This window comes from Periplaneta americana, chromosome 17, assembly GCF_040183065.1.
Source record: "Periplaneta americana isolate PAMFEO1 chromosome 17, P.americana_PAMFEO1_priV1, whole genome shotgun sequence".
NCBI lineage: Eukaryota > Metazoa > Arthropoda > Insecta > Blattodea > Blattidae > Periplaneta > Periplaneta americana.
Genome location: NC_091133.1, coordinates 103,122,269 through 103,126,953, shown reverse-complemented (window position 1 = coordinate 103,126,953; position 4,685 = coordinate 103,122,269). Strand labels below are relative to the sequence as shown.

The following is a 4,685-nucleotide window of genomic DNA, read 5'->3' as shown; positions in this document are numbered from 1 at the left end:
AGTGTACGCTAATGTGCTATAGACACTCTAATATACACTGCATAATGAATACGTCCGTATGGACAGCTCAGTTCGTGAGTAAAAACACTCATTGTTAATACTGTGCTGTATTCTGATTAAACAAAAACCTAATGAAAATTATCAAACTCGAAAGCTTGATATTTCATAGTTTACGGATGGTAAATGGATGAACTACTTTTCTTCCCTCCTATACCTAGTAAAGTGATTTGTTTGTATATTACACCATCGAACTTCAGTCATGGAAGGGGTTAGCAACCGTTGATTCAAAGGTATAGGCAGGTTAATATCAGAAATGTTAGTAAAAATAAAATGATGTCCCTGTATAAATGTGTATGCACTTCATTCATTCATTCATACTTATCTCACTGCTCCTAAGCCCATTGTAACAATGCTTTCGTTGAAATGGTAGGTGGCAGCACTAAATATACTATAGTCTTCGTCAGTTTTTTAAGAACAAAAATAATAACTTAATCTTACAAGTTCCATAAAATGTCCTACTGGTAGTTAATTTGCAAGTTTAACTTGAAAACCGTTTTTAATTCTGTCACATAGCAGCTTTTGTAACTGAGCAACTTACTGAATAGAAAAAACTGTCGCTAGATGGCAGCTCCTAACGGTCAGTGAAGTTGATTGTGGATATAAAAAAAACATTCAAAATTAGCAATTTCCAATAATAAATTATTTAAAAGGCAAGCACTTCAACTGATTTTAAAGACGGTTTAGTATTCTATTTTATATATATATATATATATATATATATATATATATATATATATTCACTTTTGTTATTTTTCATTTTTTCTTTACGTGAAATTTAAAAAAAAAAATTCTAAGTTAGGAATCTTTCAATCTTTCAAAATTCAATAAATCAATTAAAACTAAAGTATCATTTATGCATATAATAATTATTACTTCATTATATTATTGAATAATATTTTGCATTTTTTTACAATTGTATTATTTAATATTTTTTATTTCATTTTATTATTTGTACTTTCTAGTTAACCGAATCTTCTATGTTTTACCTGATATAATTTCATTGTATTTTTTGTATTATTATTTTGATATTCGTCACTTTCTTTTGCTTACATATATTTGATATAATTTCATTGTATTTCTTATATTATTCTCTCTTGTATTATTATTTTGACATTCATCACTTTACTTTTGCTTACATACAATTAAATAATTACCTTAGTGTAGGCTTAAACTTGTAATATTACTTTTCCATTATTCGAAGTAAACTCCACTCCCGGCCACAAGCTTTTGCTTCATCGGGAGTGCCAATCAAAACTGTACCATTATTATGATCATTCAAATAAATTATTATTATTATTATTATTATTATTAATTATTACTATTATTATTACTATTATTATTATTATTATTATTATTATTATTATTATTATTATTATTATTATTATTATTATATAAGCATATATCCCCATGTTATATGTTTGATCATTGAATGAGCAGGCAGTATAAGAAGTCATCGTATGCATGGAGCGTTCGAGCAGGCGGTGACTCTAGTAAGTAAGCTGCACAAGAACATTTTGGCTTGAGGAATCGTTCCTCTTCTGTTTATTGGTTGCATAGCGACATGCGATACATAAAACGAAGAAAATTTCTGCTTAATGAAAAGTTCTTCATCTCTTCTTATAGAAGCATACTAACGTGCAACATGTATAGTTGATTTGCTATGAACAGGGTTGCCAAACGTCCTGGATTTCCTATGATTTTCCTGGATTTTAATTGTGTGTTCTGTGTCCTGGATTGAATTATATTTGTCCCGGAATGTAAAAAAAAATATATATATATAAATTTTTTTGCTGATTTTAATAAAGTTATTTTTAAAATTCCTTATCAATTTTTTATAGTCTCTGTCCAACCTATGTTCAACGTCGTCAACACCGCCTAGCGCCTTCAATCGTGTTGTATTGAAATAAAAACGATAATACCTAGTATGTATTAGATATTATACAGTATATTTTTTACTCAGTTTGGAAGTTGATTTATTATTCATAGGATTTAAACACCGTAACACGCAGAATATTATAGATTTATTAATTTGTCATACAGAATAATATCTGTAATATTGACAATTCCTAGGACTCGCGTTACGGAATGCGCGCTGGTCCGATTCCTCTTGGGGGAAGAAATTTTCTCATGAAATTTCGGCCAGTGTATGGGACCGGTGCCCACCCAGCATCGTGATGCACATGGGGAGCTACGATAGGTAGCGAAATCCGGTTGCTAATACCAGCTATAACGGCTGGGGGGGATCATTGTGCTAACCACACGATACCTCCATTCTGGTTGGATGATCGTCCACCTCTGCTTCGGCATGTGAGCGTTAGGCCAGCAGCCGGCTGGTCGGTCTAGGCCCTTCACGGGCTGTAGCGCCACGGATTATTAATATTCACAATTAATATTTGAGGAGAAAAACTCGCTCCGGCGCCGGGAACCCGTCAACAAATTATGCCTAACTTGGAGTCAGGCCATAAAGGGAAACATTGAAGGGGGAGAATTCGATCCGGTGCTGTGGGTTGAATTCGGCGTAGCTCAGTGGTTAGAGCGCTTGGTACATAGAACCAAGGACCCGGGTTCGATCCCCGGCGCCGGAGCGAGTTTTTCTCCTCAAATATTAATTACTATATCACACATTTTTTCTGTATAGGTCAGGCTGTAATGTGACATTTTTCCAAACTTAATATTTTAATGGAAATTTCATAATCTAGCAAAGATTTAACAAAATTGAAAGTTTAGGCAGGACCTATATAATTAGTTGAAATACATAAAGTAAATAAAATCAGTTGTATTACAAATTGAATTAATTCAAATATGTAGTGTCGTTAAGGTATGCAGTATCATCTCCAGTCCTGGATTCCTGACGAGAGAATCTGGCAACCCTGGCTACGGCAGAAATCTAAACTAACAGCGTTGGAAGCGTAGAAGGTAGACCATACGCCCTTATATCCATATACGTACTATGATACCTAAGAAAACAAAACACTATTCCCGCCGTCCGTTTGTACTTCGGGAACAAACCTTACAACGCGTTCCCCAGTACATAAAATGCACAAAACAGCTCCTTTGGGATCCTTCCTTTATTTACTCACTTCCTATGCAGGGATGTATGAAATATAGATCTAGAACACCAGTTACGTATTCGCAGTGAGTAAACAGAGTGTTTACACGTTCTATTCTCTTCACAATTTTTCTACAGAACAAAAATATGTTGCATGTTTCGTTCATGTACCAATTCAGCAATGGGGTGTAGGAATCTATTGAATTTCGACCAATCACGGTCATCTATAGAATCGCTACACTATTTATTTATTTAACCTGGTAGAGATAAGGCCATCAGGCCTTCTCTTCCCCTCTACCATGAGATTACAACTACAATATTAAGAATACAATTACAATTATAATTACAATTAATATTAAATTTACAAATACAATAAAATCGAAGTACTAAAAGATTAACTGATTAATAAAAGCTAGACAGTTTATAGTAAAAGTTAAGAAGAGAGAACGATTTCCTTTATTAAGCAAAAATTAAACCTACTCTACGCAGTAAGAAAATACTTAATAAGCTTGCTTTTGAAAGCTACTAAATTCCGACAGTCTCTGATGTCTCTGGGTAGGGTATTCCACAAGCGCGAGAGCGAGATTGTGTATGATGATGAATACGATGATGTCTTATGTGTTGGTATGGCTAGTATGCGGCTATTTTGCGTGCGTGTGAAGAGATTATGATATGATGACAGGTAACTGAAACGGGAGGCAAGGTAGGCAGGTGTAGAGGTGTGAAGGACTTGGAAAAGGAGAACAAGAGAATGAAAATTTCTACGTTCGTTAAGCCGTAGCCAGTTTAGAGTTTGGAAGGATGGGGTAATGTGGTCAGCGCGACGGACATCGCAGACGAAGCGAACACAAGAATTATGAACACGTTGTAATTTTTGCGACTGGTTGACAATGAGGTCAGTCAGCAGAAAATCACAATAATCGAAGTGGGTCATTACTAATGTTTCCACAAGTATTTTCTTTAGTGATAGCGGAAGGAATTTTCGAATGCTGTTTTAGGAATGTAGTATGGAAAGCACTTTTTTCGGTAGTATGGGTTACTTGGTTATTCCAGTTTAAATGCTCATCAAAGTAAACTCCACGGTTTTAACACAGGAAGCAAAAGGGATTATTGTGTCGTTTAACTTGACTGGAAGAGCAGGAGTAATACTGCATAATAGACGTTGATGTCCCACTAGGATTGCTTGTCACACCATAGGAAAGTGCAAGAGATCCTAAAAATAACAGAGATTGAAAATAAAGAAACTTACATTAGCTTCCCAGGCAGGAGCGAACCACGAAAGTCTTAGTTACCAGTCTATCGTGCTCTGGAGTGAACAAGGCTCTGAAATCAGCTACAAGGGTCGGTCCGGTTTTTTTTTGCCACTACTGTACATCTATCTATATTATCAGGCAGTAGCTACATTACATCTCACTTGACGATATGCGTCAGAGGAAGAACTATTGTTTGTATACATCTAAAGTCTGATTAATATAACATGTAGCTAATCGGCAATGTATGCAATGAAGGGGGAAAGAAACTGGCCAACCTACCCCATTATCTCCAGGTCTAGTTGACTCATGAGTGGTGCCAGGAG

At 35.0% G+C, this 4,685-nt stretch overlaps 1 non-coding gene across 1 annotated transcript; it reads left to right on the top strand.

The window, feature by feature from the left end:
• The first annotated feature begins 2,572 nt into the window (after positions 1–2,572).
• Positions 2,573–2,645, top strand: TRNAY-AUA (transfer RNA tyrosine (anticodon AUA)). Its single transcript has one exon. It is a non-coding gene; the product is annotated as a tRNA-Tyr (tRNA).
• Positions 2,646–4,685: the final 2,040 nt, after the last annotated feature.